The following is a 26,865-nucleotide window of genomic DNA, read 5'->3' as shown; positions in this document are numbered from 1 at the left end:
TAGAAATATAAGGCAGTTTGTTCCAAAACTCCAGAATTTTGACCAGTAACAGCAGTATTTACCTTAAAAAAATTAATATTTCCTTCCTTTGTGTGTGATGGGAGTCTGCATGTGTATTTCACTCTGTTGAAGGGACTTGTTACCCTTGCTCTGAAACTGGCAGGAGTCTGTCAGTGCTGGTGGAAAGGGCAGGCTTCTCTTATCCCTTCAAAGAATTGAGAAAAAGACTGATATTTATTGGGAAGGTTTAATCCAATGGACATGCTTGAGGCGGCATCCATTGACTGCCACTAGTCATCTCCCATTTCTACAGAGGCATGAGAACACTTTGCAGATAAGTGATATGAGGTTCTGAGTTGTATTTACAATGTTTCCAGGTGGCAGCTGATAGTAAACTTTTTTTTTTTTTTTTTGCCAATGCTATAGAGTCAGTTGTATCATAGTAGAAAGGACTAAAAATCCCTTTGTAATGCTGGATTGCAAAAAACATGCTTTTCACATTCCATTGGTTCATTCAATGAAAATTCGTTGACTGGGCACCCATGCTGGGTGCTAGAGATACAGGTCAGTGTGGTTGGGACGTTTACAGGGAATAATCACATCACATGGTGATACAGTTCTGGGCTGATATAATTAAAGTTGGAATACATCCTCCATAACCTGGAGGATGTCCTCTAACCTGGCAATTTTATGTGTCCCAGAGAGTAGAGCCACAAGATGATGGAGTCTCTGTTAGCCTGACCTCTGTAGAACATATTTTCCACCCCTACTCTACCACGCTTCTGGTCAGCATTCAGCATTATAAAGATAACAGAAATGAGGAATAAATTTGGGGGTTGCCTGAAGTATCAGCGAACAGTTGATTATCTCAATACCTTTATTTGGCAGATGTATAATAAATAAGCAAGATCTCTGTCCTCAATCAGCTTAAATTCTTGCTAGGGACACAATGGTCACACAATATAGAAACTCCTAACCTGACACAGAAATTTTATTGTAAAGGGCCTACAATAATACACCAAATATATTCTGAACAAATGATATCCTTGTACATATATATGCTACTACTCTGTAAATGTAGGAGCTTTTGTGATTAATAAAATACAAATCCATGTAAAAGTTACTATTTGTCCGTTTATAATTTTGTATTTTACTTTTGCCTGTGTGATTCTTTTATTATATGTCTTTCCTCACCAGAATGTAGGCTCCATGAATCTATTTCTATACTCCATCAAGTCCCTGGATACTCAAAGAACGTTTGTTAAATGTTGATTAAGTATATTTTCTCAACCAACAAGTTGAGGAATTACAAATATCATGTGCTGCCCCTTGAAATTTTATAATGTTAAAAAGGTGCCATCCTTTGGGTTGAGGTTGAGACTCTGAGGGTGGGTCAATAAATGAAAGATAAATAAAATACAGAAAAAAAAACCCAGACCCAGATAGAAGGGGTAGGGTACAACGACATAAAACTAATGAATGGGTCAGAGATAATTGGCTATGGGGATGTCATCTCTGCCTTTGTCTCTCATTGTCTTGTATTGCTCCATACTTTTTACATTTCCAAAAATTCTGACAAATATTGCCTCAGATGAGCATTATAATAACGTACCAGGTGGGGTGGGGGGCAGACAGAATGGCCGCTGCCTGGTTCTTTTCTCTTAAAGCTTTACAAAGCTGCTTATGCTTGGAAGAAAAGAGTTGGCAAGCACTGAAGAGATCATCATACCCTACAAGCGTCATTTTATACTGAGGACACAGCTTTCCCCAAACACTAGGCTCCTGTCCAAGGTCATACAGCTAGATGGTGGCAGAGGCAGGACCAGAATCTAGTCTGACTCAGACTCTTTCCACCACACACTGCTGTCTCTTTGCTGGGGTTAGTTTCATCACCACTCAAATGTTTGATCTGGGAGGAGAATGTGATACAACTTATAAATTAAGGAAGTAAGGATTCGAATTTATAGTTTATGTCACCGGCCTTCTGTTTCACTCAGTCTGTTAAAATATATGCTCCACCAAGCTTGCAACAGCTGAAGAGCCAGCCAAAAATACAATTTTGATTGTAAACTTAATGTTAACATTTATCTAATTCTATAGATCATAATCTTTAGACTAGTATGTATTTATTCTGCTAATTCATTATAAATATGCTACTTGCCTTAATAAGAGTGAGTAAATATGTTCTTTCTTCATCATCTTTCTATACAATAACTCCCTTCTGAAGCCAATATCATTGCTAATTCTGCATTAAAAAAGATAAAGACATAAAATGCAATGTTACAATAAATATCTGGCTAGCCACAGAGACACTATTTTAAAGGAAAATTGTCTGAAGACACTTTAATGCTTTCTATTGCTCTGGTTGCAGAATTACTTGAGGGCACATTGCTAAGGGGACTTCTATTACATCTATTACTGAGATTTATAAGAACACTAATAGGTAAATCCAAAACTAACTCCATCAATAGTGATGCAGATTAATGTAATTCCTACTATTCAACTTGGAGTTATAAATATTTAGGCAAGTTGTCTATTATAATAAACAAAGATTCTGCACGTTCTAAGTATATGCAAAATAACATGGTGTATATGGGGCCATCAAAACAAAAAGCAAATTATTACCTCACAGAGTAAATATTCTGCTCTCAATTAAACATATAACTTCTAGAGACACACATGCTCTTATTGGTGAAGAAGTGTATACTACCAACTAGGTTTAAGGACAGGCAGTAAGAATATTTTCCAAGAACTTTCAATGCCATTGACCCAGAGTCTTTGTTACTAGCCCGAGTAGTACTTGTAAGACCATCTGCTGGGTTCAGAGGAGCATCCGTCATTTAGAGAATGTTCCAAGTCAGAATAATTAGGAGACTATACTATATTTTCTAGGTTTATGTTATTAATTGTGTACTTTTAAGAATTTTAAAATTATTGAATAGCTTCTTTTTCTTTATGGAATATTTTAAATATAATTTTAGAATACTATTTTATGTTATTATTAAGATGTGATTCATGTTTGGGTTGCCTGGCTGGCTCAGTTGGCGAAGCGTCTGACTCTTGATTTTGACTCAGGTCATGATCTTGTGGTTTGTGAGTTCAAGCCTGATGTTAGGCTCTGCATTGAGTGTGGAGCCTGCTTGGGATTCCCTCTCTTTCTGCCTCTTTCGCACATTCTCACTCACTCTGCCTCTCAAAATAAACAAATAAACTTAAAAAAAATATGTGATTCATGTTTGTTTAATGCTTTGGTCTGTGTTTTATCTCTAACAGCCCAATCTCACGTGGCATTGTGATTTAAAAGGTAGCCATTGGTGTTGATGTTATATGAACACACTGAAGAAAAGCCATGTTGGACACACAAATAAACACTCTTAAATATAAATCACTTGATCTGTGATTATTTATGTGTGTTTGTATCTTTTTTTGTATGCAGCCATTACTTTCTTTTTATTTTACACATTTTAAATCTCTTGTCTTTATCATCTCCCTCATGTTTCTTCTGAAAACGTCTTAGTTTATCTAATGTTCCTTTAAGGGTATCTTGCTCTAAAATCTAGCTAATATTATGTGTACTTCTGTTCCAGAGGGTTTCCAACCCAGGAAAGGCATCCTTCTCTACTCATGACAATACTCCTTGCAATTCTAATCCATAAATATCTGACTTGCAGATATATAAGACTTGCAGATAAATATCTGCAAGTCAGATATTTATGAATTTAGCCAAACTACCTAAATGTTAGAGACATACGAAAATGAAGGATAGCCAACTAGTTAAATCTCTTCTTACCCTTGGATTTTCCACACCTAATAATCACCACTGTCTGTTTAAATAAATTTGACTACAAAATGGATTTTAAAGAAGTAACTTTTATGTCCCTCTCCAGAATTCTTTCAAAGTATGTCCTTTTAGTTTTAAAAATATATACATCGTGCAGAAACAGCAGCAGCAGTTCCAAACCAGAAAAAAAATTATAGAAGAGAAATAATGAGATATAGTGAAAGAATCCCAAATCAGTACCAGCTGCTGAACAATTAGGTTCAACTGTTAACAGGTGTGTGGAAGAGCCCATGTACAATGTTACCGTCTGTCAATGTGGCTTCCAAAAGAACTTTTGGTTGTTAAATTCCCAGAGTGTTTGGACTGTTCAGAACAAATGCTTTGTGTGCGTATCTGTGTGTCATTATCCATCTAAGACAAAGCTTATTGAATAGAAATTAAATACCCATATCATATAGGTCATGGAGGCATGGGGTAGGGAATGGAGAGAGTGGTGGTATTCACAACCTGCGGTCCTTGATTCTGCAAGGTTTGCATGGAAGTCTTCTGGGATGAGAAATCCTTTGAAATGCATGTACAAAAATGTTTTGTGTTAATTCATGGATGAGGTTTCAAAGCTGTCATCAGCTTTCAAACAAGTTTGTGATTCCCCTAGTCTAGTTTAAACTGGTGGGGTAAAGAATATAAGAACTTTTAAGGTGATTAGCCCTGTGTTAGACTCTGCATATTACTTGACCTTTCTGAACACATATCTTCATTTATAAAATGGGGATAGTGTCACTGACCTTTTTACTTATTTGCTTACTTAAGGCAGTGTTTTTCAAACTTGAGTGTTCATACTAACCATTTGGGAGCTTGTTAAAATGAACATTGTTTCAGCAGGCTTGGGGTGGCACATGAAATTCTGCATGGCCAACAAGCATCTAGATGATTTGAAGCTGTTGGTCTGCATACTACCCTTTAAATGATAAGGATTTCAAACACCACTTCTCAAATTTGACTCCACATTGGAATCACCTGGAAAGTTAAAAACACAAATAAACAATGATATCTGGGCTTTACCTCCAAAGTTTCTGATTTAATTGCCATGGGGTGTGGCTGCACATAAGGACTTTTTAAAGCTTCCCAGATGCTTTGAATATGCATTAAAGTCTGAGAATCACTAACTTAAATCTGTTATTTACAGTGCCTGACTCATGTTACATGCTCCACAATCATTAGTTTCCTTAAGAGGGTCTTCAATTATTGGGGTAGGGTAATGAAAAATAAAACATTGACGTATTCTTTTCAGTGGTATAAGAACTGAAAAGATTGCTAGTGACTAGGGAAGTTGAATCTAATTCTGCAGGATTTGCTATGAGACCAGGGGTGTGGTTTCTTATCGTTCTTTTGTGTTTCTTATATTTAAACAATTGGGAGGAAAGGGATAATTATACTTTAACCTCACATATTTGTTAAGAAAATTAATGTTTATAAAATACTTTAAGACTCATGGATAAAGGGTATTCAAGACATTTAAAATATACAAAGGGAAAGGATGGATACTCTTTAAAAATTTTCAGTAATTCGTCAAAACAAGGGCACAGAGTATTGGAGAAATAAAGGAGGACAGTGGTGAAGGGCATGTTGACGTTGGCCATGTTTTCTTTAGATATTTGGAGAAGTGACACGCACAAAGTTTATACTGGTTCATTTTACTGGCCCTGATAATCTTTAAAGACTTTCTTTTCTAGTGGGAGCCTAAATTTCAACTCAAAATCTAGGTTTCTAAAGTCTTATCCAGGCACAGGCTGTGGGGAGCCACCTTTAACTAAGCTGTTGTTATTATCAATCCTTGCCAGAAAGAACTCCCAGCCTTTCATAAGAGATCCTTTGGGAGTACTTTAAGCAAATGCTTTGAAATTTGTAAGTGTTGATCTCATTTATGAGTGTCCAAATTCCTTGAGAGTGAAGTTATTTGCCATTACTATAAAACATCAAATATTTGGAAAGGCCATTTATTGAGGCGGGGTCCAACATGGTGTGTGTAAACGGGGTGAGCTCTTCTGTGCACCGGACTCAAGTTGATGGAATGTAGGGATAGGGATGCCAGGCCAGAATCTTCTATTCCCCTTCCAGATCAAGACTCCACTCTGCTGGGACACCTGGGTGGCTCGGTTGGTTAAGCCTCTGACTTCAGCTCAGGTCATGATCTCATGGTTTGTGAGTTCAAGCCCCACGTCAGGCTCTGTGCTGACAGCTCAGAGCCTAGAACCTGCTTTGGAGTCTGTGTCTCCCTCTCTCTCTCTGCCCCTCCCCTGCTTGAACTCTGTCTGTCTCTCTCTCTCAAAAATAAACATTAAAAAAAAAAAAAAAAGACTCCACTCTGCTTTATCCTGCTCTTAGATCTGTAGGCTGATGCTACATGAGTGGCTCCCTTGTCTTCTGGCCTCAGGTTGGATTTGGTCAATGGAGTGTCCTGACAGAGGAGACACAGGGAGCAAGGAGAGAGAGATGGGAGCTTTTGTTCCTCTGATTCCACTCCTGATTATCCCCTTGGGCTGACTGAACTCCTTGACTAAAAATCACAGCTTCTGTCAAGGTGACCCTCTCTATAGGGCACCCTCCTTCTTGGTTTTAGTATCCTTCCCTTTACTTGCTCCTTGAGATCTATGAAGATCTAATAATAGCTATATATTAATGGACCCAGAGTACTGCACTACTCCTTACAGCTTCCCTTCATGCTGCCCATGACTTTGTAAATAGCCTTCTATTAAACCCTCCTTAGGTTACTCTTATTTGGCACAAACAGAAATGCTGTGAGAGCAGGGACCTCATCTCTCTCATTTGCTGTTGTATATTCATCAGTATTTCCTGAAGGAACAAATAAACAAAATGTTTGAGCCTCTTTTCAATTGGCTGCATTTGTACACTTGACTTAAGGGTATTGATTAGTTATCAAGGGAGTAGCTCTGTGAGCAATAATGGTAGTCTCCCTGAGGTTAAATTTATCTAAGAATTAAGACCATATATAGAACTTCTCCATGTTCCTTTTGTTTATATTTATTTTTAAATTCTAAAAATTAAATGGAGTGGGGTACCTGCATGGCTCAGTTGGTAAAGCATATAGCTCTTGATTTTGGCTGAGGTCACGATCTCACAGTTTGTGAGACACCTCTGTGTTGGGTCCTTCACTGACAGTGTGGAGCCTGCTTGGGATTCTTTCTCTTCTCTCTCTCTGCCCCTCCCCTGCTTGTGCTCTCTCTCTCTCTCTCTCAAACCTTAAAAAAATTATGTTATATGGAGTTTTGAAATTCTCATGATTATAGGAATTACGCTAAAACAAACACTTGTTTTTATTCCTCTCACACACTTAATTCAGTAGGTTACCCTCTGACACAGCAGAACCTGCAGCAAACTCTGCAATGCAGCATCATTCAAGAAAGCAGTGGGGCCACATCTCTTAAACCCCATTGTTCTCAGCTGCCCCTTCAGCTTCTCCACTTACTTTTTTTCTCCTTTGGCAATAAAAGTTTTATTCACATTCTGAGATGATGATTGGCATGCTTCACTTACTCATCTTGAGATAAAGACAAGTCACATTTTCTTTGGTGCTCAAATTAAGCCACCATTTGTTCAAATTAACCAGAAATTCTAATATTTTCTAGTAACTCTCTTCCCAAATTTTTCTAAGGAGCAGGTTAAGCAAGTTTGTAAGTCAGGGCTCCTCCCAAGGAGCTTTGAGGCACTAGTGGAGTCAGGCTGCTGGATTTTGGACAGCCCCTTCTCTGCTGTTGCTTGACTCCCCTTAGCACCTCCTTGCCGTTGTCACCAGAAAAAGTTCTGCTGTCCATTGCTGGAACCTCATCTCGGGCGATTCTATTCTAACATTTGAAGATAAACCTGGTATTATTAACTGGATTATGTGTACCCAAATTCACACGTTGAAGGCCTAACCCTCAGTGTTTCAGAATGTGATTATATTTGCAGAAGAGGCCTTTAAGAGGTAATTAAAGTAAAATGAGGTATGAGTGGACCCTAAACCAATGACTGGTGTTCTTATATAAGGAGATTGGGACACAGATGTACACAAAGACCACGTGAAGACAGAGAAGATGGTCATCTACAAGGCAAGGAGAGACCCAGAAGAAATCAACCCTGCTAACACCTTCATCTTGGGACTTCTACCCACCAGAACTGTGGGTAGCAATAAATTTCTGTTGTTTAAGCCACTCAGTGTTTGGCACTTGGTTATGGAAGCCCTAGAAAACTAATACATCCGGTATCTTGAAGCCTCCATGATCATAGCCAATTCACTAAGACTTAGATGGCCTCTGCAGGAATAAAATGTGTACCATGTTACTCTTAAGCAGAGAACACTAGAACCCAACCACTATGGACCAGCCACTTTAGTTCAGGTAGGTGAATTTTATAAGGCAGTCATAAGAGCTTTTAGCATCAGACATCTGTTGTGCCTACTCCTGACATGGCCTTTCTCCTTGAGTGAGAACACAGATCCACCAGTGTTCAAAATACCAGTGGGGTTAGAACTTAGATATGACTCCTTGAAGATGGAGACTTAATTCACCAAGTAGTTTTTCTGCTGCTGCCATTACTAATATTGTCAAGATTCTATTTCTTGGAATCTGGATCCCAAACAGGAATATGTTCTTTCTCCCCCAGCTTTGAGGCCTGCCCTATTTTCTGTTCTATGGTTTACCATTACCCCTGATGACAGGGTGAATGCATCTTTGTTGTTCAGGGAAAACTGCCACTAACCAAAGTATGTTTGACACCAGTGTAATTCCCAAGGTATATACCTTTTCATAGACTTTAACTTCCACATTTAAATTAAAGGTCCTTAAAGTCCACAGTGAAAAAGCACAAAATCCTCCATTTTGTCCCACTTTTAATCTGGGTAATCTAATCCAATAATTCCTACTTTTAAAACTGATGCTTTTAATGGGTCCCAGATTTAGTTAATTAAGAAACATTCTCAGTTATCCTATCTTTGCATGCTACTTTTCTACCATGTCCTTTCTTCTTATCCTATGGAATTTCTATCAGATGACTGTTCAGATTCTCAATTTATGCGCCCTAGAAATTAGCTGCTCTTTTCCTTCTGTTGTTACATTCTGAGTGAATTCCTCAGCAATGTCTTGTAATTTATTTTTTTTTTGAAACTTTCTAGTCTAGAGTATAACAAGTCCATTGATTTTCTTGTTTTAATAACTATAATGTTCATTTCAGGAATTTTTGCTTTTTATATTCATTTGTTCATTTTCGTATCTTTTTTAATCAAGGAGAATGTTCCTTATTGCTTTAAGATTTTTAAAATATCTCTATTTTAAAATTATTTTCAGATTGCTTTATTATTTTAATTTGGTACTGAAATTTCAAATTGGTGATTTGGTTGGCTTCATTTTTTTGTAATAATTTTTGCTATGCTTTACAACTTTGGTGTGCAGGCTCATCTTGAATGGGATTCTCACCCCCACCACCATCCTCTTCTCTCTGGACACCCCTATCCCTATCTAGTGATTTTGTGGGTGTGTCCAACCAGCTTCCTAGGAACCTGTTTCCTCTAGCCAAGACCCAAGGTCCATACAATGTTAGGGCTACTACACATTCTGTGGCTGACTAATGGACAGCTTGACTTGGAGCCTGACTATGAGGCTGCGTTTGTGTCGCTTGCCTCCCTAGTCATTGTATTAGTTTGCGAAGGCTGCCATAAAAAAGAACTGCAGATTAGGTAGTTTAAACAACAGAGTTTACTTCCTATCAGTTCTAGAGGCTAGGATTCCAACATCAGGTTGTCAGCAGGGTTGGTTTCTTCTGAAGCCCTCTCCCCTTGGTTTGTAGACAGTCATCCTCATCAAATGTTTTCACATGGTCTTCCCTAGTGAGTGTATCTGTGTCCTAATCTCTTCTTCTTATAAAGACAATAGTCATATTAGAGTCTATCCCAATGATCTCATTTAAACTTAATTGTCTTTTCAAAAACCCTATCTCCAAGCACAGTATGAGGTACTACTAGGTGTTAGGCCTTCATCATATGAGTTTTGGGATAACACACTCAGCCCAGAAGAGGCATGATATTTTATATAAGCTGTAACCACAGAAAATATTAAGTTTCAGTTCTTTTCAGCTTCCTTTCATGGGCATGGAAACCTATATTGGCTCTGTTTTCAAGTAAAGTGACAGGCTTCAACTCCCATATCCAAATGGATTTAGTTTCATTATTCTGTGGGTATCAAAGTCCTGGTTGTCCCTGGCCTGTTTCTACACAGAATCTAGTGTGACTGTCACTTCTACTCCATTGACTTCTTTGTGCTTAGCTCATTTTGCCTTGTTTTGAGCTTAGCTATAATTTTTTATCTTTCTCTTATTATAACTGATCTATTATTTTTGTAATTTTGGATTGTGGCAGAGTTGTCAAAACATGACTTAATAGTATTATTATAAAAGGGCACCTGAGTGGCTCAGTTGGTTAAGCATTTGACTTTGATCTCAGCTGAGGTCATGATCTCACTGTTTCTGAGTTCAAGGACCACACTAGACTCTGTGCTGACAGTGTGGAGCCTGCTTGAGATTCCCTCTCTCTCTCCTCTGCTCCTATGCACACCCACTCACTCTGTCTCTCTCTCTCAAAATAAATATGTAGAAACTTAAGAAAACAGTACTATTATAATGAAGTTGTCAAAATTATTTTTTAAAGAGAAAAATTAAAAAATTTTTGAATCCAAACATTCACAGGAAATTCAAATGTGACTATTTGATCAAGTCTGTAGTTAGATGTATATTGAGATATCTTACCAAACCCACATGATTACTAAAAAACATTAGGAGATTAACTTGAATCCAATAATTTTCTTCCAGATATATATCCAGTTTATCGAAATACACAGTAGTGCAATTTGAAATTTTCAAGCATAGCCCAATTTTAAAACATTGCATAATGTAGTCAGTTATTTTACAATTTGAACAACTGGGGCACAAATCATTTTGGAAAGTTTGAATTATTTATGCTAATGGGGGGAACACTGACAAGGGTAATGCAAGAATGGTAAATTGCAAATAATTTATATTTTGTTCTGCTCTGTATTTCTGTACTCTATTTAATCCAGGTGTTTGATGTGTTGGGAGTTTACACCATTTCCATTCAAATGATGAAAACACACTCTGAATATCTGATTTGAAAAATTCCCCAGCTTCCTATCCTGTTTTATCATTTGCCAAGTCTTTCCTATTACTGATTCCACACTCAAGAGAGATGCTGGATTGCTTCTGACTGATTCACAACATCTGGAGCTCACCTTATCTCTTTCTAAGCTCATCCATTGTCTGACTCACATCTTCCTTAAGGAGCATATTGGAAGGTAATGATGTGTTTTGGCTTCCATGGTTTTATGCAATGTCTGACCCTAGGAGGAAGAGAGAGAAATGTTCTAAACTCCTGCAGAGGTTATATGTAAACTACTAAGTCAGTAGAACATAAAGCTTATTGTATCCTCTGTGAATAATCCACAAAGGGGCTAATTCATGTATAGATCTGACTGCTAAATCAGTGAGAGTTTATTGTGATGCTTTTGACAAAGACTTTAAATTACTGTGAACCTGCTCTAGTTCACCTGCACAATGAACAGAAAAAGACAAGTGAATAAAACCATACTCAGAGTAACTATGATGACCATAAACATTATATAACATCTTGACATGATTTACCACTTTCTGATCACAAACCACTGACAGGTCCTTCTTGCACATAAAAGAATGAATCCACCTGACTCTTTCAAAAAGTGCACAATGTTTGACCTTGATCTACAAAAATTTACCAACATAATATATACTCTTACAAATACATATTGAGCTCTTATTATTTCTCAGAACTATTCTAGGCACTGAGATACAGTAGTGAATAAAAACAGACTCCAATCTGGGAGGTGCTCAGGGCTTGATGTTTATGTTTTCCAACTGAAATATGATCAAAACATCTGGAACCATTAACAGAGCAAACTATACAATGCTTTTCTATAAAAATGCTTATTAAGTGCTTTGAGATCTGAATTTTTGAATTCTAGCTGAACTACTTTGATGTCTATGTAGATGAGTTGTGGTCAATTTTTCTGACAGAACTTTATGATTCTGATATTATTTTTCTGTAACACACAGATCCAGTCAGTGATAAATATAATGGTTGTGTAAATTAGAGAATCAAAGCAATTACCCAGGCAAGTTAGAAGAAAAGATGTAAGGAAAATCATATTTTCTAACTGAGAGTCAAGCATCCATTACTCAGATTCAGAGAAAATTACATAAATTTTCATTTTGCTTTATGCATATGGACAAAACCTGGGAGAAAAAAATGGAAAAGACAGAGGACAATGAGTTTTCAATTTTTCTAATGTAAATAACTCCTTTTAAAAATAACCTTATTAGTTTTACTATTCGACAGTATGCCAACAATTTACCATAGTAAATTTGTGCTGTGAACACAGTCCACGTGGACATTGGCTTCTGAAGTTAAAAATGCTCAGCCAAATTTAAGAATGGGCTGATCAAACTTTGCATGGAAATTTTATGTGGTTCTGAAATTGTGTATATGGATTTAGAATTTGACTTGCAATTAGTAATTTTTAGGACATTTTGTATGCAAAATATTGCTGAAACATATCATATATAGCTTTGCAGATCATAAAGTTTCTCCTGTTATTTGGTTATTAAACCTTAACTCATGTTTCTCAAACTGATTTTTGACTCTTCTGCTTCAGAACCACTTGGCCAGATGCCTAGGTTCCACGTCAGAGCTTCTGAACAAGGATCTTCACAGCTGTACTGATCCCTGGAATCTATATTTGAAATAAACTATGCTGACGATCCTAATGCATACTAAAGTTTAACCTCCTCATTTCATAAGACACTTATTTTTTGAGATTGTCTTCTGGCTTAATATAATTTACATTGTTTTATTAATTTAAAAATGTTAACTTCCATTTAGGCAATTGAAAAACATCAAAGAAAATATGCATTATTGAAGGTTTTTTTTTTACATATTAAAGAATATCGTGAAAAAAGGCTGCCTACCCTCATCCATATTTTACCAATGCTATCTAATTCTTTTATTTTTATTATTTTTTAATGCTTATTTATTTTTAAGACAGAAAGAGAGAGAGGGAAGGGCAAAGGAAAAGGGAGACACAGAAGCAGAAGCAAGCGCCACGCTCTGAGCTGTCAACACAGAGCCCAAAGTGGGGCTCAAACCTATGAACCCTGCGATCATGACCTCAGCCGAAGTCAGATGCTTAATGGACTGAGCTGTCCAGGCGCCCCTAGGTTGATTAATTCTAATAATTTAATTTGTAAAATATGGCTTTCTAAACTAATAATAGAATTAACCTCTTAAAACATGGGACTATTTTCCTTTGACTTGTGTGATAAAACGGGAATCTTTAATATGTACATTTGACTAGAGTAATTAAGCTTATAACTCATCTGTTTTTTAGTCAATTACATTCCTTTGTTACCCAAATAAATCTTGCAGCCTCAGTTGGCACAATTCCTATAGAGAATCATATAGTTTTTAAAAGAGTGTTCAGCCAACAAAGACAAATAAGGATGAATTCCAATGTCTACCTACCTCCTTCATAGTACTTTGAAGAGAATTTTTAAATTAGGTTTCTAAAAAGTCCTTCCCAAATTCTCCAGCTCTCTTGCTACCCTGAAGTTGTTACTTGAACATCCCACATCGTGAATTTGAAACTCACTTTCCATCACCAAAAAACACAATTATTTTCTTTTCCTTCCTGATTCTATTATTTACATAAAGTCTCTGCAAATATCCCCTTTTCTCCTCACTTGTATCTCATGATTACTGTAAGTCAGAAGATCTGAGGACTTGATTGATAGATGCTCTCTATTACTTGCTTCTAATACTTCTAATGTGAATAATTAGGAACTGACTGAAAATATGGTTACACTCTTGGAATGTTTGATGGTAGTTTGAGATTTAAAAATTCCATCCGTTGGGGCGCCTGGGTGGCTTAGTCGGTTAAGCGTCCAACTTTCGCTTAGGTCATGATCTCGCGGATTGTGGGTTCGAGCCCCGCGTCGGGCTCTGTGCTGATTGTCAGCTCAGAGCCTGGAGCCTGTTTCAGAGTCTGTTACTCCCTCTCTCTCTGACCCTCCCCTGCTCACGCTGTCTCTCTCTCTCTCCTAGAAATAAATAAAACATTAAAAAAAATTTTTAAATTCCATCATCAATATGTCCTTAATATTACTGTCAACAAGTGAAACTAGCTGTGTGAGTTTTCTGAAATAAAAAATATTTTCATTTTTGTAATTTTGGCACCTAGTAAGTAATAAGAAATTTTGTGGTGTATAATTTCAAAACCTACTATGATATATGATGTGTAATTAAATCTGGAATGCCACACAGTACATATTCGTTGTTGATTCCAGACTACAGCAAGAGTCTTTTCATGTTAATGTTGGTACTTTCACAGTTAAATGTGATTGAAGCACCATGGAACCATATATGGACCTCAGATTTTTGCCACGGGGAAATTTTTATTACATGCTTTGCCTTCAATTTATTTTAATAACATTTAATCATAATATATTGCATTATGTGGCACCTTTTAGCCAATGATCCCGAAGCACAATATAACATTAATTCTTAAAACTTTCTAGAAGATTAGTATTTTTAAACTCATTAAAAATTTTAATAAAAATATAAATGCATGGTATAGCTGAAGCTAACATATTAAATGGCTTAGTTTGCTAGAGAATAGAAGCTTTACAGTTTTAGCTCCCGGATTTTGAAATTCAGTGTTTATTAAAAATTTTTAAAAAGGGTTTTTTTTTTCCTTAGTGCAATGTAATATACATTCATTGCAGAAAAATTTAGAAAGTACTTAAAAATATGAAAAAGAATATAAAAATTACCCACATTCTTAACAACACAGAGATAAGCACTCTTAATATTTGGTATACTGTCTACAAATCCTCTTTACAGGCACATATACAGATATACTTTTGACAACATATTATCATTAGACATATTTTTCACCTAATATAGTATTTTCTAACATGTTGAAGTATTTTGAATTTATGATTTTTCAATGACTACATAATAAATCTTAGGTGAATACATAATAATTTATTTAGCCATTCACATATCTTTAGATACTTAGGCTATTCCAGGCTTCCAAGATTATCAGTAATCTAGTAAGGGCCATCCCTATGCAAACATCTTCCTCGCTGTTTATTTCGTTAGGGTACATTTTACAAGTGGAATTACCATGTAAAATGGCATTACAGTAACAGGCTATTTGTTAAGAATTTAGTTTCCAAAAGGATTTTACTCTTTTACTTAACTACTTGTTAAGTCTTTTACTTACAAAGTTAAAACTGGGTTTAAAACACATGATAAGGGGCAGCTAGGTGGCTCAGTAGGTTAAGCATCTGACTCCTGATTTCGGATCAGGTCATTAACCTCACGATAGTGAAATCGAGAGCCCTGTGGTTGGGCTCTGACCTAAGGATGGAGCCTGCATGGGATTCTCTTTCTTTCTACCCCTCCCAGTTCACATTCTCTTTCTCTCTCTCTCTCTCTCTCTCAAAAATGAATAAATAAATATTAAAATTAAAAAAACCCATCATAAAATAATCTGAAGCTAAAGAAAAATAAGATAATATCACAATGATTAAGAAAGCTGGCTTTGGAGTCAGTCATTCTGATGTTTGAATTTAACCTGTGTGGCTTCTGGCAAAATAATTAATTTCTAAGTCTCAATTCTACATCTGTAAATTGGGGATTATAATGCCTATTTTATAGAGTTGCTATAAGCTTTAAGTGAAATGAGATATACAAAGCAATTAGAACAATTCTGGAAATTTCTCACTGGTTAAATGTCTCTTTTATTCCTGTGGTGTTAAAATTTACTTATATGCTGACAAATCATAACGATACAGCTGCAGCTCACTGTTTTCTGTTTCTGAGTTGTGCATCCAGTTCTCTACTTGACATCTTCATTTGAATGTCTCACAGGCACCCCAGTCATAAAACTTCTAAAACTCTGGTATTTGGTATATTTTTTACAAGTCTTACTTACATGCACATATGCAAATATATTTTGTTTTACAATATCATATCATTATGAACTGTGTTTTTCAGGGTTCTCCAGAGAAACAGAGAAATCTATGTCTATGTCTATCTATAGAGTGAGAGAGTGAGTGAGAGAGAGAGAGAGTTTTAAAAATTGGTACATGTGATTGCAGGGCGGGCTAGCCCAATATGTGCAGGGTAGTTTGGCAGCCTGGAGACACAGGGAAGAACCAAAGTTGTGGGTTGAGTCTGGTGGCAGAATTTCTTTTTCCTCAGAGCTCTCAGTCTCTTTCTCTTAAAGCCTTCAGTTAGATTAGATGAGAGACTCAATTACATTATAGAGGATAATCTGCTTTGTTCAAAATCTACTGATTTAAATGTTAATCTCATCTAAAACATACCTACATAGTAATTTCTTAGGGAGATGGTAGAGCATGAGGACCCTAAACTCACTACCTTTCATGGATACAACTAACACCCACATCAGTGTAAATAACCCAGAAAACAACCTGAAGACTGGCAGTGTACATTCCCCATAGCCAAATGTAGAGAAAAAGCTACATCAAAGAGGGTAGGAAAGGTGGGGTCCTGACCCACCAGACTGTCTGGCCAGGGTCCTGGAGAGGGAAAGAGACAAACACATGCCAAGCAACCCTAGCACAGGGAACCCAGCATTTGGTTCTGAAGCCAGAGGGTATAATTTTGCAAGTTCTTACAATCAGTGGGGCTTAACACCTGGAACTTTAAAAATCAGCAGGCTCAGCTCAGAGAGCCAGGAGGGTGAAAGAAAACCAAGTCCCTGCCCTTAAAGAGACAGTAAACACAGTCCAGAAGCGATAAAGCATAGAAGCAGCAGCTTGAAAAATGTCTGATGTATATGGGAGGGAGATTGGTTTACCAATCTCAGTGCATGTGCTGGTGATCTTTGGGAGACTTCTCTAAGAACAAAAAAGCTGGGTGGAGCCATTTCCCTCCCCTGCCTCCCAGCCTAGAAGCACAGACACCTGTGGGAACCAGTGCAGTGCCAACACTCTCTATCTGACTTGCTAACCGTGAGCCTCGTGTTAACTGCCCATGTGTTCTCCTGTGGACACACCCTCCCTCCAATATGCCCTTGGCCAGAGCCCATGTGAATAGGGGCAAAAGCCTGGCAACGTGTAAGCAGCCTGACCGGAGCCAGCACCACTTCAAAGTGACTTCTGTCCCAGGGAAAGGGAAAGATAACCACACACCTCAATCTGACTGCAGCCCTAGTAGTGGGCTGGGGGCAGACATTTTGGTTTCACTGCAGGCCCTATCCACCAATAAAAGCTTCTTAGGGCACAACACAGGGAAAACACCCTGCAGTTTGGTGCTATCTCATCTCTGGCAAATGCCTGGTCTGATTCAACTCAAGCTCAAGGTGGCCCCAGACTGGCCCACTAACAAAACAGGGACCAAACCCTGCCCATTATAGGCAACAGGAACCATTGCAGACAATGGGACTGAAGGCAAAAGTAGCTCAGCCACAACAGCAGGGCATATACACACAGGAGACATATCTGAAGTACCAGATCCTGGTGAACAGGGGACATTACACTGCAGGCCACTACAGTACCTCTTCTTCATACAGTCATCACTTTCAAAAGCAGGACATGTAGCTGACTTTCCTAACATATAGAAACAAACATGGAGAGTTAGATAAAATGAGGAAACAGAAGAATATGTCCCAAGTGAAAGAACAGGACAAAATCACAGCAAGGGAACTAAATAAAATGGAGATAAGTAATATGTCTAATAGAAAATTTAAAGTAATAGTCATAAAGACACTCACTGGACCTGAGTAAAGAGTGGAGGACTTCAGTGAGACCTTTAACAAAGAGAGAGAAAACATAAAAAAGAACCAATCAGACATGAAAAACTCAATGAATCCTTGTAGCCAAGAATAATCTATCAAGTAAGACTATCATTCACAAAGACATAAAGAGTTTCTCAGAAAAACAAAAGTTAAAGACATTCATTACCACTAAACCAGCCCTCCAAGAAGTGTTAAAGGGACTCTGAATGGAAAGGAAAGATCATAAGCAGGAGTAAGAAATGTAGGAAGCACAAAAGCCGTAAAACAACTATATCTATAAAAATCAGTCAAGGCATTCACAAAATAAAAGGATGTGAAGTATGACATCATATGCCTAAAAGTAGAGGGGAAAAGGAATAAAGAATGGGTTCAAACTTAAGTGACCATCAACTTAACATGGACTGTTATATGCATTAGATGTTACATACAAACCTATCACAACCAATCACAAATCAAAAACCAGTAATAAGTATGCAAAAATAAAGAGAAAGGAATTCAAGCATATCACTAAAAAAGCCAGCAAATCATGAGAAAAGAGAGCAAAAGAGAACAGAGAAGAACTACAAAAACAGCCATAAAACAAGTAACAAAGTGGCAATAACCACATACCTATCAATAATTATTTTGAATCGATTAAATGCTCCAATGAAAAGACAAAGGATGACAGAATGACTAGAAAGCAAGTCCCATCTATATGCTGCCTTCAAGAGACACATTTCAGACCAAAAGACACATGCAGAATGAAAGTGAATGGATGGAAAAGTATTTATCATGCAAATAGAAGTGAAAATAAAGCCAGGGTAGCAATATTTATAATGGGGGAAAAAAAGACTTTAATATAAAGACTGTAACAAGAGACAAAGAAAGACACTATATAATCAATAAGGGGACATTCCAACAAGGAGAGCTAACAATTGTAAATATTTATGAACCCAACATGGATCATCCAAATACATAATTCAACTAATAACAAAGTTAAAGGAGTAACTGATAGTAATATGATAATAATAGAGGACTTTAATACCCTGCTTAAATCAATGGATAGATCACCCAAAGAAAAACTCAAGAAATAAGCACTTTGAATGACACATTGGTCCAGATGGATTTAACAGATATATTCAGAACATTCTATCCTAAAATAGTAGAGTACACGTTCTTTTCAAGTGTATATGGAATATTCTCCAGAACAGATCACTCATTAGGCCACAAAACAAGTCTCAATAAATTCAAAATCAGTGAAATCGTGCCATCCATCTTGTCTGACCACAACTGTGTGAAACTAGAAATCTACCACAAGAAAAAAAAATCTAGAAAGGACACAAATACATGGAGGTTAAATAACATGGTACTAAACAATGAATGGATCAACCAAGAAATCAAAGAGGAAATCAAAACATACATGGAGACAAATGAAAATGAAAACACAATGGTCCAAAATCTTTGGGATGTAGCAACAGCTATTCGAAGAGGGAAGGTTATAGAAATACAGGGATACTTCAAAAAACAAGGAAAATCTCAAATAAACAATCTGACTTTATATCAAAAAGAGCTAGAAACAAACACAAAAAACTCAAAACTAGTAGAAGGAAGGAAACACTAATGATTAGAGCAGAAATAAATAAATTAGAAACTAAAAAAAAGAAAAAAGAAAAGTAGAACAAATCAATGAAATCAGAAGCTGGTTCTTTGAAAACATCAGCAAAATTGATGAAAACATCACTTCAAAGTGACTTCTGTCCCAGGGAAAGGGAAAGATAACCACACACCTCAATCTGACTGCAGCCCTAGTAGTGGGCTGGGGGCAGACATTTTGGTTTCACTGCAGGCCCTATCCACCAACAAAAGCTTCTTAGGGCACAGCACTGAAAAAGACAATCTTTTTAATGGTGCTGGGCAAACTGGTCACCTACATACGAAAGCAAGAAACCAGACCGCTTTCTTATATAATACACAAAACTAAACTTAAAATGGACTACGGACCTCAATGTGAGACCTGAAACTATAAAATTCCTAGAAGAGAGCACAGGCAGTAATTTCTCTGACATCAATGATAGCAACATTTTTCTAGATAGGTCTCCTGAGGTAAGGGAAATAAAAGCAAAAATAAACTATTGGGACTACATCAAAATAAAAAGCTTCCACACAACAAAGGAAACAATCAACAAAACTAAAAGACAACCTACTTACCTGGAGAAGGTATTTGCAAATGACATATCCAGTAAAGGGCTAGTATCCAAAATAAATAAAGAACTGATATAATTCAACATCCAAAAACCAAATAATCCAATTAAAAAATGGGCACAGGATATGACCAGAGATTTCTCCATAGAAGACATACAGATGCTTAACACCACTCATCACCAGGGAAATGCAAACCAACTATAATGCAGTATCACCTCACAGTTGCCAAAATGGCTAAAATAAAAACTTCAAGAAACAAGTATTGTTGAGCCTGTGGAGAAAAAGGAATGTTTGTGCACTGTTGGTGGGAATACAAACTGGCGCCGTCACTGTGGTGAATAGTATGAAAGTTCCTCAAATAATTAAAAATAGAACTACCATATGATGCAGTAATTTCACTACTAGGTATTTACCCAAACAATACAAAAACAGTAATTTGAAAAGATATATGCACCTCTATGTTTACTGAAGCATTATTTACAATTGCCAAATTATGGAGCCAGCCCAGTATCCATCCATAGATGAATAAAGAAAATGTGGTATATATATATACATATACATATATATATACACATATATACATATATGTATGCTTTGCCTACATATATATATATATATACACACACACATATAAATGTGGTACATAGACACACACACACACACACTGGAATATTACATAGCCATGAAAAAGAATGAAATCTTGACATTTGCAACATCATAGATGGATCCAGAATACAATGCTAAGTGAAATAAGTCAGTCAGAGAAAGACAAATACCATATGGTTGCACTTTACATGGAATTTAAAAAACAGAAAAAAACTAGGAAAAGAAAAAAAGGAGAGAGAGAGAGAGAAATCAAGAACTAGACTTTTAACTCTAGAGAAAAAAACTGATGGTTACAAGGGAGGAGGTGAGTAAGAGTATGGATGAAATAGGTGAAGGGAGTTAAGAGTACACTTTCTATGATGTGCACTGTGTAATGTATAGAATTGTTGAATCACTATATATAACATTGTATTTTAACTACACTGGAATAAAATAAAATAAGTAAATAACAAATAAAATAAAAAAGAAAAGGAATACCTTAATAGAGAACTGATTCAACGACACCAACAGGTAAACCACCGAAGAAATATAAATGGATAATAAATGTATTAAAATATTCAATCTCATTAATCAAATAAAGGTTAATATGCTGTTTTCATGCCCCCCCACACCCCAGATACCTTCATAGCTATATCTAAACTGATTTGGTCACCATAAATATATGGGCACCATAACCTAGCCAAGCTAAGACATAAAATTAACCATCACAGTAAATGTCTGTGTGCCAATTACTAATTAAATGACTCCTTGTATCTTGATCTTATGCCTTTGGCAGTTTTCACCATCTCACTGTAGCCTCTGAGCATTTACCCACTTGTACAAGCCACTGTACCTAGAGCTGACAGTCTTCTCCCTTATAACCATAATATGTCCTTTACTAGGCTTTATATATTTCACTTTCTTTTCTTTTCTTTTTTTTATTTTTTAAAAATGTTTCATTTTTGAGAGAGAGACAGAGTACAAACAGGGGAGGGGGAGATAGAGAGGGAGGCACAGAATCCAAAGCAGGCTCCAGGCTCCAAACAGCCCAGAGCTCCAAACAGGGCTTGAATTTGTGAACTATGAGATCACNAGAGTGCTGCTATGAACACTGGGGTACATGTGCCCCTATGCATCAGCACTCCTGTATCCCTTGGGTAAATTCCTAGCAGTGCTAGGGTCATAGGGGAGTTCTATTGTTAACTTTTTGAGGAACCTCTACTCTGTTTTCCAGAGGGGCTGCACCCATTTACATTCCCATCAACAGTGTAGGAGGGTGCCAATTTATCCACATCCTCGCCAGCATCTAGAGTTTCCTGAACTGTTCATTTTCGCTACTCTGACCAGCATGAGGTGGTATCTCAGTGTGGTTTTGATTTGTATTTCTCTGATGATGAGGGATGCTGAGCATCGTTTCATGTGTCTGTTGGTCATCTGGATGTCCCCTTTGGAGAAGTGTCTGTTCATGTCCTCTGCCCATTTCTTCACTGGATTATTTGTTTTTTGGGTGTAGAGTTTGGTGAGTTCCTTATAGATTTTGGATACTAGCCCTTTATCTGAAATGTCATTTGCAACTATCTTTTCCCATTCCGTCAGTTGCCTATTAGTTTTCTGGATTGTTTCCTTGGCCGTGCAGAAGCTTTTATCTTGATGAGGTCCCAATAGTTCATTTTTGCTCTTGATTCCCTTGCCTTTGGGGACGTGTGATGTAAGAAAATGCTGTGGTTGAGGTCAAGGAGGATGTTTCCTGCTTTCTCCTCTAGGGTTTTGATGGTTTCCTGTCTCACATTCAGTTCCTTTATCCATTTTGAGTTTATTTTGTGTATGGGGTGAAAAAATGATCTAGTTTCATTCTTCTGCATGTTGCTGTCCAGTTCTCCCAGCACCATATGTTAAAGAGGCTGTCTTTTTTCCATTGGATACTCTTTCCCGCTTTGTCGAAGATTCGTTGGCCATACATTTGCGGGTCCAATTCTGAGTTCTCTATTCTGTTCCATTGGTCTATGTGTCTGTTTTTGTGCCATGTATTTCACTTTGTTAGTGTCACTCTAATCTATTTCCTTCTTTCATCCACTGCTACTGCCCTTGTCCAAGCCATCACTGCCTCTGGTGTAGACTACTGCACTATTGCCCTATCCAGTCAATTTTTAAGCTGGCAAACCAAATCATCCTTAAAATTCCCTGTTTTTACTTTAAAAATCTTCAAAAATGTATTCATCTAAGAATAAAAATTTGATTCTCTACCATTACCTACAAGGCTATTCATGCTCTGGTATCTGTCCATTCTTCTGAACACATCTCTTGCTTTCCCCCCTAAACTCATTCACTCACTCTCCAACACTGCTGTCTACTTTAGTTCCTGGAAATTGTCTCACTCTTGATTGCTTGAAGGCCTTTGCATAAGTTGTTTCTTCTGCAAGTTCCCTTGCTGTTTAATTCTTTGCATGCCTAGGTCCTTCAAATTCCAAAGTCTTAGTGTAAGTCCTACACTAAGAGCAGCCTTCGCTGGATAGTCAAACTACAACTTTCCTTCATACAGTACCTTATTCTTTTTCTCATTTAAGTGACTAAAATATATTGTATGTAAATATATATTTAGTTGTTTACTGGATATCTTTCATACTAGTCTTTAACTTCCATGAAGGCAGTATGGACCATGACTCCTTGATTCACTGTGGTACATCCAATGCCTAAAATACTGTATGAAGAAGGCATTTGTTCAGTATTAACTAGATGAAATAATGAATATAGACTTACTTAGTAGGTAAAAGCTGCTAGTTTTGTGAATATGACTTTATTTGGAAAAAAGATTTTTGCAATTGAGACTCTCAGGATGAGATCATCCTGGGTTATTCAAGTGGATTCTAAATCCAATGAAAAGTGTCCTTATAAGAAATAGAAGAGGAAAAGAAACAAAGAGGACAAGTTCATGTGAAAATAGAGGCAAGGACTGCAGTGATACAGTCACAAGGAATGCCAACAGCTACCAGAAACTGGAAGAAGCAAAAGATTCTTCCCCAGAAGCTGCAAAGGGATTATGGCCCTGCTGACACCTTGAATTTGGACTTCTGGCCTCAGAACTGTGTGAGAATAAATTTCTGTTGTTTTAAGCCACTTAGTATGTAGTAATTTTGTATGGCAGCCCTAGGAAACTAATGCAGTGGTAGAGCCTGTTAGTAAAGACTAAAAGTTTCTAATATTCTGGAAGACTAGCATTTTGATATTTTTAGCAACCTTTTAATATGAGAATGTTCATAGCATTAAAACCATTGGGGTCAGCTGGGTGGCTCATTTGGTTTAGTGTCCAACTTTGGCTCAGGTCATGATCTCACAGTTCATCAGTTTGAGCCCTGCATCAGGCTCTGCACTGACAGCATTAAAGCCATTAGAAGGGTTACATGTATAGGGGCACCTGGGTGGCTCAGTTGGTTAAGCATCCAACTTCTGCTCAGGTCATGATCTCACGGTTTGTGGGTTTGAGCCCCGCGTTGGGCTCTGTGCTGACAGCTAGCTCAGAGCCTGGAACCTGCTTCGGATGCTGTGTCTCCCTCTATCTCTGACCCTCCCCTGCTCACACTGCCTCCCTCTCTTCCTCTCAGAAATAAATAAAACATTTTAAAAAATTTAAAAAAAGAAGTGTTACATGTATAAAATCCTGACATTCCTAATTCAGAATATAAACCACTGTATTGTAATACTCATTATCATCACCACACACACAATCTTACTACCTAGTAGCTGAGATGAAGGAATATTTGCAATTTTCTTTATCTCTTTATATCACTAATTCCTATTTTTATAGGTTTTTCTTCCCTAAAATAAATGTATCAAATATAATTATAAAATGGGTTCCATTTTTCATTGTGCATACAGGGGAGCTTAAATAGATTTAGCCATAAGTTGTAATGAAACAACAATTATTGCTATTTAATACTTATAAGAATCTAAGGTATTTTTGCTAATTGTGTAAGAAAGAAAGCAGACATTCACAGAGATCCACAGCACTACTAGTCAGTGGAGAGTGGCACTTGGATAGGGGTCTACCTAACTATTCTGTGTTCCCAGACATCTTAACCCATGTAGTGGATGCTATGTCTCTTCTGTAACTCATTTGAAGTGACTTGAAAAACCCATTCATTTTAATTGGTTAGAAATTCAATGTAATAGTTCCTCTAGGGACACTTTTGATTTGAAAGAAAACCTAAGTACTAACAGCAGAACTTCTGATAGGGAAAGATATATTTAGGGCATTCCTTTTGAATTAAAGCCAATCTACAATATGAAATTGCTTACTGTGCACACATATAAGGTTGACCCTGAATCTGTAGGATGTGACTCACTTGAAACAGATGGAAAATTGAAATCTGATTCAGTGATCTGGGCTGACTGTACAGTTTTATTCAATGAATTAGCTTCATATATATTTGTGTGGAACATTATCTGTTCTATTTGAGGGAGGAGCTTAGAGATATCATGCCTATATTATAATGCGGACTGCCAAAGACACTTATGTGACCTGTGGCTGCACTGATTAATGCCACACAGCTCAAAGATGGGAGTGTGAGAGCCTTCTACCCTTCCAACCATTGATGTTCTCTTAATCAGTATATTTTTCTAATGATTGAAGCAATAAGCTCACCTTGCAAATCCAAAATCTTACTTGTAAAAAAAAAAATTCTGCTTTATGTACAAATTTTCACTTTGTCACTTACTAGCAGTATAACTTGAGCAGATGAATCAACTTCTTGGAATTTTGGTTCCCTCATCATTAACATACTGATGAAAAAATATCCTGGTGTTATTAAAAAAAAAGGGCCCAAACATACATGTATTGAGTAACATGTATTATATATTAAATTCAAATTAATTTCATTCTTTGAACCATTCAACAAATATCTTTTGAGAACCTGCTATGTGCCAGTCAGAAAAAAAGGATCATTAATTGACTTGTGGCTAATGTGGAAATCTAATCAAAAGCTTTTAGAGGCACCTATCCTTTCTTTTGCTATCTCTAACCACCCAGCTCTGGGGAAGTTGGAGAAAATTAACTGGAGTTCAGTGGCTTCAGTGGAAGACTGGCCCAGTAGACTGCCATCAGAAACCCAATGCCCCCTCTCAGCCAAGCCATCAGTGGGCATTGAGCTGGAGACCAACTAATGAAGAGTATTCAACATCACTTTGTCAGTAATGCTTTTTGATAGCTGTCAATTCCTAGAGAAGTCTAAATGGACAGGAAACTGTCTGTGTAGGCCAAATTATGTGGGATCAGAGACAGAGTTGTAAATGACACCTCAAATCACCTACCCATGTCAATGTAATGGAATTGGAAATGGTACTAAAAGATGTTGGCTGGATTTAGGTTCCAATACCATTTTTTTGCTTTAATGTTCTTCTTTGGTCAATGTTTTGGCTAGCTATAATTCCAACCTTCTATTCTGACTAAATCATATGATTATATCTTCTTTAGTTACATATATAACTTGGCCAAAACAAAAATATTTACATAAGTTACTAAAATTGCTCTGTGACAATAAAAAGCTCAAAATTGACAAACCCCAAATAGGTATACATTACTAACAGGTATAGAGTTGGCTTGTCAAGAATATCAACTGAATGAGTAGGGCATACATTTAATGAAAGAAGAAACAAGAAGCCTGGTTCCTCTGGGAGCTTGCAAAATAACACTGGCATGAGGAGAGTCCCATAAACATATATGTAGCCAATGATAACTTTTTCAAGGGTAATGAGTGTTATTAGAAGGATAGAATAAAGGCAATGTGAATCTGGGAAGGCTTCATGGAAAATCTGAGTTTTGAATTAGGGTTTGAATGTTTTGAAGGGATAAGGCTTGGCAGAAAAATTGTTTTGGGCAACACAGGCAATGAAAATGTCGCAGGCAATCTCTTCTCATTTTATATCCTTCCTACATCCCTAGGCTACATCATGATTTCAAGCACTTCTTATATTGAATATCCCCAAGCTTGCATATACAACCCAGTAGATCCAATGGACTACTGATATATTTACTTGCCTTCTCCAGAAGATTCATAAATGCAACCTATTTAAAACAAAACTTATCAGTATCCTGCTCCCTACTCCACTTTCATATTGCCTCTCTCAGTGAGGGGCATTACTATCCATCTATTGGCTTAATGAATAAACTTATGACTCATTATTGACACATTTACTCCTTCACTTCTGATTCCAATCGGTGGGCAAGGTCTATCAATTTTACTGCAGAACTACTTCTATTAACTACCTACCTTTCTCCACCCTCCCAGCCACATTACTAGTCCAAGCCACCAGCAAGAACCTCCAAATTTGTCTTTACGTAATTGCTTTCATCTCTTCCAATTCACTTTTTAGCTTTTACTCAGAGTGATCTCTAAGTGCAAA

At 37.0% G+C, this 26,865-nt stretch overlaps 1 long non-coding RNA gene across 1 annotated transcript in view; it reads right to left on the bottom strand.

Moving 5' to 3' along the window:
* Window positions 1-26,865, bottom strand: part of LOC144225869 (uncharacterized) — a 53,299-nt gene that overhangs the window by 9,117 nt on the left and 17,317 nt on the right. Inside the window, exon 2 of the long non-coding RNA XR_013333448.1 lies at window positions 2,158-2,245. This is a non-coding gene — a long non-coding RNA (uncharacterized LOC144225869). The remainder of the gene's footprint in view (window positions 1-2,157; window positions 2,246-26,865) is intronic.

Source organism: Crocuta crocuta, unplaced genomic scaffold, assembly GCF_008692635.1.
Source record: "Crocuta crocuta isolate KB4526 unplaced genomic scaffold, BGI_CrCroc_1.0 scaffold131, whole genome shotgun sequence".
Classification (NCBI taxonomy): Eukaryota; Metazoa; Chordata; class Mammalia; order Carnivora; family Hyaenidae; genus Crocuta; species Crocuta crocuta.
This window is presented reverse-complemented; position numbering and strand designations above follow the sequence as displayed.